This window comes from Dipodomys ordii, unplaced genomic scaffold, assembly GCF_000151885.1.
Source record: "Dipodomys ordii isolate 6190 unplaced genomic scaffold, Dord_2.0 Scaffold1, whole genome shotgun sequence".
Taxonomy (NCBI): domain Eukaryota; kingdom Metazoa; phylum Chordata; class Mammalia; order Rodentia; family Heteromyidae; genus Dipodomys; species Dipodomys ordii.
The window spans coordinates 43740229-43754415 of record NW_012267217.1 but is presented as its reverse complement, the minus strand read 5'-3'; positions in this window follow the sequence as shown (position 1 = coordinate 43754415).

Here is a 14187-nt window from a genome sequence, read left to right as displayed (position 1 = left end):
GGCTCCGGCCTCGGCCGCACCCCCGACGACACGCCGCAGCCGCCTCCCCCGAGCCGACTAGTCTGCGAGGGCGGCGACCAGCCCGGCTTATTTAAAAGGGGTGGGGACCCAAGCAACGCTACGAGCCGCAGCCACTGCCGGCCGAGAGCGCGGCTGGAGCTCCTCCTCCTTCCGCCGCCGCCTCCGGACTGAGAGCCGCTAACCGGAACGCGTCCTGCGGTCACCTGGGTTTCCGAGAACCAATCACAGTCGGAGTTCTTTCCGCGAGCCCGCCCATCGCCCCGGCACGTGACTCACAATGCCCCGCCCCGTCCCGCCTGCTGGTCCTGGTGTCCGGCACTCGAGTTTCCATTCATCGTCCGCTGAGCGGAGCTTTCCCGGCCCGCGGCCGGCGCCGGAGCGCGTGCGCCGGTTCCAGGCTACCCCAGCGCCGGGGCTCGGTGGAAAGTTCCTGCAGATGTCAGCAGCGCGGAGTCTCCTAGTCGGACAGCTTTGATTTCCTCGTTGAACTTTATTACACGCCGTCTGTGGACGGTGGTGTCGTTCGTCTTCAAATAATCTAAATAACCGAACACGCCTGCCTTACCAGGGTTAAGTCTTCCCCTGTAATCCGATCGTGCCATCCCTGGGGCTGGGAGCGCCCTCAGGACTCGGGGACACGTCACCCGGCTCACCTCTCCACTTCCCCTTCTGTAGAGATCAAACTGGTCCCACCTCGACTTCAACACACCGAGTCAACGGCTCCTTTTTCTCGTTTCTATTTTTTCTTCTAGTGGCAAAGGACTTCCATATTTCCCTGTTTAAACACACACATACACACACGGGTAGTTGTACAAAGGAGGTTCGATTCCTTTACTCCGGTGATGAGCACAATGCATCTGGATGTCAGTCACCCCTTTCATCGTCTCCCCATCTTTCCCCCTTCCATCCCTACCCTCACGTTATGTAGTTCAATGTTTACATAATGTACATTGACTATAATGACTGCAGATGTCCCCTCTTAACAAGGCAGAAAGTGCCATTTTCTGCTGTGAAACTGGAAAAAGAAGAAAGGAAAAAGAAAATGAACGGTCCTAAATTGATGAAGACACAACACTTAGCAAGCACTTTATGCCTGATACTTTTCCAAGAGAGGTAGTTATTTAACTTTCAAAAGCAATGTCAGCCAGACATTTCTGGTTCAAGCCTGTTATCTTAGCTACTCAGTAGACTGAGATCTGAAGATCCTGGTTCAAAGCCAGCCCGAAAAGGGAAATCCATGAGACTCTTATCTCCAATTAACCACAAAAATAAAACAAAACAACAAAACCAGAAATGGCTCAAAGTGGTAGAGCCAGCCCTTGAGTACAAAAGCTCAGGGGACATTGCCTAGGCCCTGACTTCAAACCCCAGGACTGGCACGCCGGGGCACACACACACACACACAGAGCAATCCATCTGACATCTTACAGATTTTACAGAGGGAAGAACTTGAAATGCAGAAGTTAGGTAACAAGCATCACATGACTGGAGAGTACAGTCAGTCTAGTCTGAATTCCCAGCAGTCTAGATTCGCCAAAGCACCTTATCCTTATTATTTGAAAATAAAGTGACAGAATGTTAGTGGATTTTGCTTTTATTTATTATTAACTATATTCTATCCCTACCAGAGGGGTTACCGTTTTATAAATTGGTAATGAGTACATTTCTTTTTGGACAATCTCACTCTGTTTTTCCCTCTTGTTCCTGCCCACAAGTTGTATAATTTATTTTCAACATAGTATCTACGGGGTACCACTGCTACATTTGTCCACCCATTTGTTCCTCCATTTACCTCTCCTGATAGATAAATAAACAATAAGACAAAAAGAAAAGAAAAAAATTCATAACTATTTTCTGGAGTTCATTTTAATAAATATTATTTTATATGATTATTGTATTCCTCCCCTAAAAGTCTCCTCCTTTGGTCTCACTGTATGTGAATGCCTAGACATTAGTGAATTTTGCTTGTTTGCCTTTGTTTTTGTTAGGAAGAACAATTTTTTCTTTTTTTTTTTTTTGTCGGTCGTGGGGCTTGAACTCTAGGCCTGGGCGCTGTCCCTCAGCTCTTCAGCTCAAGGCGAGTGTTCTACCACTTGAGCTACAGCACCACTTCCGGTTTTCTGGTGGTTTATTGGAGATAGGAGTCTCACGGTCTTTCCTGCCCGGGCTGGCTTTGAACCGCGATCCTCAGATCTCAGCCTCCTAAGTAGCTAGGATTACAGGCGTGAGCCACCAGCGCGGTGCAGAGGAATAATCTTTTCATGTAGACTTTAAGTTGACTTCTCTTGAATCAACCTTCATCTAGTTTCGGCACTATAAGTGTGAAACAGTTCCAACCAATCCTCTGTTAGTTACATGAGAAAGTGAAGATTTAGAATGTCCAATTTTCTGAGGTCACATTGTTGGACCATGCTTGATCCTAGGATGCAAGTTGAGCACTGTCTGACCCCAAATGAGATGCTGAAATTAGTGAAACCAGACACTGAGGAGTTGAGAAGTAACTATGACATACATACACTGTACAACGATGAGGGATACAAGGAAAGATGACCAGTTAAGAGATCACAGTCACCCAGGAAAAGAGAGAGGGTTCAGACTAAAGGCAGCAGTAGTGACTATGGTTCTGATTTGGGAGACCAGGTAAGTAGCAGTGCCTCCCACTCAGAAAATGAAGGAAGAGGAATAGGTTTGGGAATCAAAGTTTTTAAACTCTACTCTAGAAATTGAGTTTTCAGAGTTGGATATAAACCTCTGTTGTCTAAATCCATTTTATAGCATCCCAGTGTATGCTTTCAAAAAGAGCACACATACTAAAACAAAAAAAAAATGGGTGGTGGGGAAATTAATTCACACGGTAAGAATATTACATTTGTTTTAGTGATTACTTTCATGGAACAACTTGGACTCTATGGCATTTTCCAAAACAGTTATCTGGTGTAAAATGAAATTGTTAAACAAAAACAGTAGTTAAAATTGCACATAGATAGTAACTGAATTCAGTAGCTTCCTCAGTAGCTATGATTACAGGCGTGAGCCACCAGCCCCCAAATACCCCCTAATACCTAATCTAAATAGATGCAACACTGTATTGTCTTTTGTGTACAGTCAAGAAAATGCTTATGTTCAGTACAGATGCAATTCTGTCTATACTAAACCCACAGCTATAGAGATATGCTGCACTATCTCTCAGATGTGACTGAATTAAAGATAAATTTGAGAAAAGCCCAAAGAACTCATATACAAACAAGTTTATTACAACAGTGAAAAATTGGACTTATTTCCTCCAAAATAGTTTGAAGAAATAGCAAGGACTTTTAAAGAAGAGTTAAAAGAAATAAAGAGGAAAATGATAGGTAAAATGCCTTGTATGAACTTCTGCAGACCCGTTAGCCATATAAGAGACCACAAAAAGGACCAGAGGGAACACTCACCTTTTAATAGGAAGGAAAGGACACTTCAAAAGCAAGGAAGCAGGGATGATTAATTTTTAATTTAATTCTGTTTAAAAGGCAAGTAAAGCTTATGGACAAAAAATAGATAATATATTAAAACATGGGACACCACAGTGGAATGGAGAGTGTCATGTGGAGTTCAGGTTCAGTAATCAATATCTAGTTAAATCCTCAGACTCTAGTTATTGCATTCCATAATAATAATATTGTCTGAAGCCCTAAGAATGTCAGGCACCATTTTAGATGGTTTCTGTAGACAAGGTTATATCTAAGATCAATTACATAGTAGTGTTTGCAATAAACAATAGACATATACACAAATATAGGTATGCATGACCCTGAAAGTTAAACAATGTAAAATCTGTTAAGCAGAAAGATATTAGGAAGTGTTATGAGAAAGATTTGAAAATGATGTATTTGAAAGGAACATCGGGAAGCTTTAAAGAAAAAAATTCCTTTTGTTCTATGATAGTGGAAAAACAAGGAAAGAAAAGGAAAACAAATAGGGATTATGTGGTGGAATTAAACAAGAGCTTGTCTTGGTGAAAGAAACTAAGACTTTGTGTTTTGTTTTGTTTTGTTTTGGTCAGTCATGGGGCCTGAACTCTGGGCCCAGGCACTGTCCCTCAGCTCTTCAGCTCAAGGCTAGTGCTCTACAACTTAAGCCACAGCACCACTTCCGGCTTTTTCTGCTTATGTGGTGCTGAAGAATCGAAGCCAGGGCCTCATGCATGCAAGGCAAGCGCTCTACTACTGAGCCACCTTCCCAGCCCAAGACTTTGTTTTTATGGACATAAACACATTCATTTATCCTTTCAGTCAATATTCATTCAATAGCTGAGCATATTTAGCCATATAGTGGCTGGGTGCTAGAGATACCTCCTCTTCTCTACCTACCCTTCTCCCTCTATTTTTCTTTTCTTTTCTCCCCTCCCCTCCCTGCAGGGCTCTGTTGCCCATCACTCTCACCTTCATGGCCCAAGATGGCTACTGACTTCCAGCTATTGTATCTTCATTCCAGATAGCAGGGTAGAGGAAAGGGAGATTTCGTTTTAGAGTAGTCATAGAGTACAGTACGCACAGATATTACTAAGCTTAGTTTAAAGCTTAGTGATATGGCCATACCCAAGCTTTGAAGGAGGCTCAACACAGATGACAAACACTGAAGGGACAACTGGATATTGGAAAGGAACTAGCATTTTATTTCATAATCTCTAAGATTAGGAAGGTTTCTTGTTAAAGCAAGAATGATCATACTAAAATTGCATAACCGGGCTAGGAAGGTGGCTCAGTGGTAGAGCGCTTGCCTTGCATGCATGAGGCCCTGGGTTCGCTTCCTCAGCACCACATAAGCAAAAAAGAAAAAAAAAAACAGAAGTGGCTCTGTGGCTCAAATGGTAGAGCGCTAGCCTTGAGCTGAAGAGCTGAGGGACAGTGCCCAGGCCCAGAGTTCAGGCCCCACAACTGGACCAAAAAAAAAAAAAATTGCATAGCCCTTTGCAAGCACATACTAAAACCTACACAAGGTTGTAATGATCTCTTAAGAGGACAGAAAAAATGGAGAGAGACTTAAAACCGAAATGAAACTGGGTTAGATACAAGAATTTATGGCAGTCACATGACTGGGATTATAGACTTTGTGTAAGTAATGTATGTCAGTGATGACAATAATACAAATTTATTTGAAGTGATGTTTTGGGGGAAAAAAGCACAAAGAATATTAGTGTTGCTATGCCATCATGGAAGATAACACCTACTGGATAGGCTAGCTCTTGCTTCAAATTTCTGAGCACCAGGATATTTTATGGGATAAGCTCTGGGAAGAGCAACAGTTTTAAGGGAAATTTAGAGCTTCCTTTTGCATTCCCGGGTCCTTTGCTTTTCTCCATCATATAATGTTTATTTGCTTCTTGTCTCATAGAAAAAATATAAAATCTTAATAGCCCTACTTTTAGCACAGCCTCAGATCACCTCCAAGTGGGGGTAAAAGGGTGGGGGTAAGCTAGGCACTGGTGTTTCATGGCTGTCATCATAGCTACTCAGGAGGCGAAGATCTGAAGATCATGATTTGAAACCAGCCTGAGAAAGAAAAGTCTGTGAGACTCTTATTTATCTAGCAAATTATCTAGTAAAAAGCCAGAAGTAGAGGGGGTGGCTCAAGTGGTAGAGCATTAGCCTTGAAGGAAAAAGCTAAGGAAGAGCACCTCTCCCTGAGTTGAGCTCCAGTATTGGCACCATTAAAAAAAAGAAAGAAAAAAAGAAGAAAAAGAAAAGGTCTTCAGGCTCACAGCTTACCAAAGACATCAGCTGTACCCACATCTTTAAGGTCTTGGGTGCATGCAGTCTGCACTACCTACACTACAATACCCTCCCCCCCCCTACACTTGCCCAGGAAATAAATTTACTGTGAAATCCACTTGGGGGCCAAGCAAAGTATAAATCAATTATCCCAATTGTTATCCACCCCCTCCCACCTTCCTTCATCATTTATATGCTTCACTGTTTCAGCTTGTTTGAGTTGTATGGTACTTCTAAGATGCATTAACAGTGTGTGTCTGTGTCTGTGTCTGTCTATGTCTGTGTCTTTGTCTGTGTGTGTCTGTCTGTGTGCCAATCCTGAGGCTTGAACTCCAGGCCTGGGTGCTGTCCCTGACTGAGGTTTTTTCTTTAAGGCTAGAGCTCAACCACTTGACCCACGGCTCCACTTACAGCTTTTTGGTAGTTAATTGGAGATAAGAGTCTCATGGACTTTCCTGCCCAGAATGGCTTTGAACCACAATTTTCAGATCTGTCTCCTAAGTAGCTAGGATTACAGACATGAGACACCACTGCCCAGTTTAACTTCTCTTTTAAAAAGGAGTCCTTGTCCAAGTTTTTGCCTTACTTGGCCAGGGCTCTCTTACAATAGATCCAGTTTTATTTTTTTTCTGGTAATGACTTAACAATATGTTCCCTCAGGTTTCTTCCAGCAGCCTTTCTGACAGCAGCCTCCTCAAATCAAGCTGACAACAGAAAAAGACAATGCTGGAGGAGGATGAGGAGGAGTCTCATTAAACTTGACAGCAGGGAAGAGTTTGAAGAGATCTTTTTAACCAGGTGTTAGGCTAGATATAAAGCTCATGGATTTGAGGGTGTGACTCTTTCCTCATAATACTTTTTATCCCCGTAGCATGGAGTTCTCCCTGATTGGTACCTAATTTAGGATTTAGGAGCAGAATCTGGATGAAGATAGGAGCCAGGAAACTTATCTGAACAGACACATTGGTATAACAATTGCTTATTTATTTATTTAAATTTTATTTTATTTTTGTAGTACTGGGGTTTGAACTTAGGGCCTCATACTAGTTAGGCTAAAACACTACCACTTGACCCATATCTTCAGCCCGCCCTCCTTTTTTTCTTTACAATTAGTAATTTTAGGATAGCTTCCTACTTCCTAATGATGTATGCACCTAAGCCTTCCATCTCCCTATATTAGGTTTTGTGTGGTTGCTGGGATTGCAGGAGCATGCTAACACATCTTTTCTGTTCAGGGAACTGAGGTCTTCCAGTCTCAGCCTCCCCCCTGGCTTGGGATGACTAAGTGTACCACTGTGTCCAACTATGAGTTAAGAAGGTATCTAAAGAGCTTTTCAGCTCTGATTGGCCTCGACTGCCAGCCTCCTGCTCTCAGCCTCCCAAGTAACTAGAATGATTACAGATATGACTCACCAGCATCAGCATACTTTTAATTTAGGGCCATTCTAGGATTTGAACTCAGAGCTTTGGACTTGCTAGGCCAGTACTCTACTCTCTGAGCTCTTTCCATTTTAGCTTATTTTATCTACCATCTCTTGTCAGCCTCTGACAACAATATTCCAACCTCTGCTTCCCAGAAAGCTGGTATTACAGGCACATGCCATGATGACTAGCCCAACAGCACAACTTACATAAAAACAACAACAACAAAGAAATGCAAAAACTTGGGTTGTATTTTCCTTGGGAAGGGGCCTAGACTCCTCTGGCTATTTTAGGGTGCTCAGGGTGAGTGAAGCTGCATCACCCACTCGCCCCTCACTGAGCTATTGCTTCTCAGTTGTGGGCCTCACATGGACAAAACAGAGAGAACCCATTTAAAAAATTGGTTCTGCAATCAGAAGTGGCAGAGAAAGACATAGGTCTTGGAGCAATCAAAGCCTGAGAGTCCAAACCAGGTCAGCCCTGTTCTTTGAAACCATAATCCCAAATGGGGACCCTAGTAGCTCCTCCAGCTTGATCATCTGGTCAACCTGTACTAGTCCTTCTGGGCTTGTTCAGAGAAGAACTTCTTGTGCAAGGCTTCTCTGATATTTCCAAGATGGAGATTCTACCTCTGGCATGCTGTCAATTTCTTCTTCAAAATCTTTTAATTATAAAGCAACATTGTATCCTATTATAATTGCTTAACTGTCTGTCACCTGTAAGGAACCTGAAACATTCCTTGAGGACAGAACTTAACCAATCATTTTTGTGTATCCTCAACATTAAATGTACTATCTGGTTTTAGCAGTCTCGATACATTTTTAAATGAACTGATAAATGAAAAAGTTGAATGGACAGTACCAACAATTGAGAACTGTTTACTATTCCTTATTTCTTCAGTATTCTCTCTTTGATGCCTCCACTTCTAGTTTCTGTTCCCCGGTAGCATTTCATTTTTTAACAACCATAAATTTTATTATGCTTATCACTTGGGGGTCAGGAAATGAGTCAGGGGACTGAGAGAACTGTTCAACACTGCTCCAGGCTGACTGAAGCTAGAATGAGTCATTCTAGCAACTGGATATGGCCAAAATGGCTTAGTTAGTACCATGTGTCTGGAGGTCAGGTCTAGCTGTAACTAGGTTCCTTGCCTCATGTCACATCTCTGAAGCTGGAATGTCTACCATAGCTTCTTCTGATGGTTTATGTTTTGGTTATTGTTGTTTTGAGGCTTACCTCAAATTTGCAATCCTTCTGTCTCAGCCTCCCAAACATCTGGCATTATAAGCATGTACCATTATACCATGATGGCTTTTTCACGTATAAATCAGGTACCTGGTTTTGCAAAATTTGAAACATTTCAGATTTGTTGGACATTGCTCACAGCATAATGGTGTCAGAATAGTCAGACTCCTTAGATAACACAGCTATGTGTAATATAATCCTAGTGGGTCTCAGTTTGCCAGAAGACAGGTCAATCTAAAACCGTGGGAGAGAAAGAGGAGCTATAGCTGACTACTTCCTTTTTTAAAAAATTTAAAATCTGTGAGCTTCAAAAGATTGTCCAAGAGGGCTGGGAAGGTAGCTAGTGGTAGAGTGCTTGCCTTGCATGCACGAGGCCCTGGGTTTGATTCCTCAGCACCACATAAGCAGAAAAAGCTGGAAGTGGCACTGTAGCTCAACTGGTAGAGCACTAGCCTTGAGCTGAAGAGCTGAGGAACAGTGCCCAGGCCCAAAGTTCAGGCCCCACAACTCGCAAAAAAAAAAAAAAAAAAAAAAGATTCTACAAGGGAGTTACAACGTAATATGTCCATTTAAGTGTCTAGTGCTTCTTGATCAGACTCATCCCTTCCCTCTTTTTCTTATCTAGTCCTTATCTATTTATCCCTTTCCTCAGACTCATTTCACATTTCTCACTTCCTTCAACACAGGTGTACATTGAGTATTCTTGCTGTATTTGTCCTTTGTTCCCCTTTTCATTTATCTACCTCCCTTTCCACTAGTTCTCAACTTGTCCGATCTCATTTCAATTTCCTGATACTCAATTTGTTAGCTGTCTGCTACCTTCCTTCTCACCGAATAAAGAAAACAAACCCAAACCAATTTCTTCTTGTTTAAATTCATCCAGATCAAGATTTTACATTGGGTTATGCTAAAATTACTGTAACCAAATCTTAGTCTTATTATTTGTGGCTTGGTATCCAAATAAACTTTTTTTCTCTCCTGACCTTTGTTGTTTTTTCTCCAGTAGCTAGAAATAACATGGATTTTTGCAGGTGCATTCAGAAATATTTTGCACATGATGTCTTGCACATTAAATTAAGCGGAGAAGAGTAAGAGATTTCCTAAAATTTACATAGTAAGAACAGAACATTTTTTCCTAGTTATTATGCTAACAGAGTGACTTAGACTCTATAGTTTCAGCATATAAGGAGTCCCATGTAAAAGGAAAGCATTGCATAAAATGAGATTTGAAATGTGATCAACATTGCTACTTTCAAGTAGTTGCCATGTGAGTGTATACAGTGAAATATTTTACACAGAGCTAGACAAATATCTTCAAAAATCCCAGGATATGGTAATATGAAAAATGCTCAGGGAAACCTGAGCAGCGACATGCTTAACTCCATTGCATAAAGGTTGTTCTTTATCTTGGAAAGTTAGTGGGAAGAATGTGCTGTTTGCTATTACCTGATTTCACAGCAAGGTCTTCCATAGTCTGTATGCCCTTCCCCAGAGGTATCAGGGGAAGAGTCTGCAACATCTGCAAATTCTACTTATTGCTCGTTTGGGTAGAAATCATGCTTTGCTGGCATTTTATGTTGCTATAAAAGAATGGGAAGAAATCTGCACACACACACACACACACACACACACACACACACACACCCCTGCCGCAAGTCTTCAATGATATATGGAAGCTGTGCTTAGCTAGCAAAGTGATAGATGTCTTATAGGAAAAGAAACAAACAAAAATATACCTGGCATCTTAAAAGGGACTTCAATATTCTGAGGTTCAAGATTATATAGGCAATTTTTATAATTAAGAAGTAATTAATGATGGTTTGGGCAATTGATGATCTCTTACCTTCAGGCTATGGGCTGAAAGCAGTGCTTTTTAGAGCTGTAATGGAGCTTGAAGTAAAGCAAAAAGCAGTTATACTGGTCTTTAAAATGATTAGAAACTGTTCATTATACGTTTTATATAACCTTTACATTTTAAAATGTATTAAATTCTTGTTGGTCTTTATTGTTGAGTTTTCAAGGTACACCCCACATTTGATGAGTCTTGAGTGCCTAGTTCAGGCCTGTGCCCAGAAAGCAATGTGAGTGGTGGCTGGATGTTGTTTTGCCTGTGCTTGAGCAGGAGAGAGGAGATAACCAAATTAAACATCTATGACTCTTGGTGTCCTGACATTTCCAAATCATTGCTATAAAAAAATCTTTAAACTGAGACTAAGGCATTCCATGTCTTAAGGGTACCATTATTACCGCAGAAATCAGAAATTAGGGTAAGTGGCAGATTCACCTGACACTAGAAATCTAGGAAGTGCCAATTGAGGCCCTGAATCCAATAGAATTGGTATCTTTATAGTGAGCTCTAGCCCCTTCTCCCTCAAAGTCTGTGATCCTCTCTCAAGACATGGAGAAAGAGTCTTGAACGAAGTGAGAGGTGCAGGCCCGGTAGGTATTTAGGGAACAGACAGAAAAAGCAGAGCTTGATAGCTTGCTTTAGAAGAAAGCCAGAGGCCAGGTGTCTGGGCTGGTAATGGAGGAGATGGAGTCAAAGGCAAGAGCTAGGTTATGCTAGTTATGCTAGGTCCTCAGGTCTGAGGGACTTGAGAAGTGTTTATAGTATGTTCTAGAAGGAGGGGGAAGCTGCTAGAGGGAGAATCCCTGCCCCTGGAATATTTTACAGAGGTCTTTCTATGAAGCTGAAGACTAGATGTATTAAAAAGTCTCTAATAGTGCATCTCAAAGGTCTGGATGGACAGGACACTGGCCCCCAGTCCTAAGCCCTCTTCATATTCACATCATCCCACTGGACCACTCGACTCCCCAGCCTAAGAAACTGGACAAGCCATGATTTTAAAGGACTCAGATCCTTTATGAGTCCTTCTCCACAGGGTCATTCTGTGGGGCTTCTCTTTCCCCATTTTAAGGCCAATTGGTCCCTGCCTCCCACCTATCCATCCCATCTCCCTTGGTCTTGCATCCAGCCTCCCAATCCTTTAGTCTCTCTGGTTCACAAACTGCTACCTGTAAGATTCCAGGTCCTCCCCTTTGATTCTCTTTCTCCACCTCCTTCATTATTCCTGGCTTACCTTAGGAAATAGACCAATGGAAGGCTCTACTGCGATTTGCAAACCAAATTCCTGGAAAGTTGACCATGTCCATCGGTCAGGTTAGGAACAAAGTCCAAAGTATACCACCTTGCTTGAACACTACTGTCAAGTCAGAGGTGAAGGCTATCTGGGAAATAAGTCAGCCCAGGTTGGACCCAACTTTGACTACTGTGCTTCTTTCAGGAGTCTTTGATAGTCTCCGGACTCCTACATTAGTAAGGGGTTCTCTCCTAGGATGAAAAGCTCACATCAGTGACAGACTGCCTTTAGGATACTGTAGGTACCTATTGTTTCTTTTTTTAGTTCAGTGTCCATATCCTCTTATCCCAGGCCTATGTAAAGCATATCTTTCTCTTTCTGCTCCAGGCTGCATTTGACTTTATGCATTGAAAATAAGGAGCAGGCTTGGTCATACAAATTTATTTTGTTTTATTTTTTATTTTTTGTCGGTCGTGGGGCCTGAACTCTGGGCCTGAGCGCTGTCCCTCAGCTCTTCAGCCCAAGGCTAGCGCTCTACCACTTGAGCCACAGTGCTACTTCTGGCTTTTTCTACTTATGTGGTGCCGAGGAATCAAACCCAGGGCCTCATGCATGCAAGGCGAGCGCTCTACCTCTGAGCCACCTTCCCAGCCCCAGTCATATGAATATTAAGAAACAATGGCCACCATTGGTGAGTGTGCCAATTCAGCTCAGGCTCTTGGGGAAACACAATCCTTTGGTTATAGAAGGAAATTGACACTAAAAAGACAAACAGTATTGCTCTATACAAACTAGACATCCCCATCTCTATAGAAACTGCAATATCCTGCGATAATTCAGGAGCACGGACCTGGGGTCACAAAGGGTCTCAGGCACTCCCAAATCATCCCTACAGTTACAGAGAAATACTGGCAAGTTTAAAGAAAAAAGACAGCAGCAGCCAGCTTGAACCCTCCATCTCATCACCACGCCTCGTCTATAGTGAACTCTGAGCCAATATATATATATATATATATTTTTTTTTTTTTTTGGTCCGGTTGTGGGGCCTGAACTCTGGGCCTGAGCACTGTCCCTCAGCTCTTCAGCTCAAGGCTAGTGCCCTACCACTTGAGCCACAGCACCACTTCCGGCTTTTTTCTTTTTGCTTATGTGGTGTTGAGGAATCGAACCCAGGGCCTCAGGCATGCAAGGCAAGCGCTCTACCACTGAGCCACCTTCCCAGCCCCTGAGCCAATATTTTTAATAGCTTTCCTGCGAACTCTCTCAATCAGCTCAGGAATGGTATAATTATATTGAAGTGAATGTGTGTTACAATTGTTTTCTTGTTCCATATTGGCATTTAAAATAGACCACAGATTTTGTAACTCTAGTTTGGCATGTCTTTCTCTTCTTTGGGGTTTTTGTTTGATATGGAAGTGACCACTGCCTCTCTTGACCTCTGACAGGTCCTATTAAAACATGAAACCCAGGCAAGGTGACAAAGTCTGGCAATTCAGCACTGAGAGCCTCCTCATATTACTTCTTAGAGGAAGGAAATCTTGCAGAAGACTCAGAACCATAAATGTTCTTCCAAGCCTGCTTGGTTTCTAAATTCTTAGATTTTTGTTTCGGTTGTCCAGCCACTATGGAGTTTTCTAGACTAGTGATCTCTGGACAAAACCCAAACAAAAATCCTTAGTGTAAATCTGTATCTTCCATGTTGGGCATAAACATTCAGATATGTCTCTGGGACAAAGTGAGCAGAGAAATAGATTTTTTTTTCTCACAGAGTCATTTCAAAATCAGATCAAAGGTGAGTGAAAATTTACATATGTCTCACTGAATACCTTTCTAGAAAATTAGGTTTATTTTCTTAAGCAATCCCAGTGAACCTTATCAAGAATGTTTGCAAAACTATACAGTTTAATCTTTGTAACTACCGTGTAAACCAGAAACTAACCTCCCCCAGGTATAGCAGAGAATGGCACGAATAGAGCATTTTAGCAACGTGTCTACTGTAGTAATACGGTCATTTGGAGGTTGAGGGACCCTGACACCATCTTCATGTAATTTTAAATTCCCCAGTGATGCCAAATATATTCATGTCTACGGACACTGTTCCAAAATCCTGGCATTCAATTTAGTTGAATGCCAGGAGACTGACTCAAAGTACTCTGAAGGAAATAAATATATCTCATGTGACAAAACAGAGAGAGCTCAGAAAATCTGAACTACAAGTTAGAATGTAGCAAGGTAAGTTGTTTCCAAAAAGGCTAATAAAACTGTATTTTCTTTAATTATGATAGTATAAATCTTTTAAATTCACATTTTCTATCAGCCACATATAAAAAGGCTTTTTATTTTACCAATGATACAGCGAATAATTACCAATATTAAATCATTATAAGAAGCATAGAAATCTATTATCTACTGTAGAATTATTCCTCATAGTTTCACTTTTTTTAATAGTGCTAGACATTAAATTCTGAGCCTCATGCAGACTAAACAGATGTTCCACCCCTGTGCTACATCAGTGGCACCTAATCAACATAATGGAATACGAATAGTAGGAATATTAATATTCCTAGTAAGAATGAAGTAAGATCTAAGATGCCTATTAATTCACTGAAGTAAGATCTAATTTGGAGAACTGGATAGATGTTGAAAACTTTGCTGGTAAGTTAGGTGCT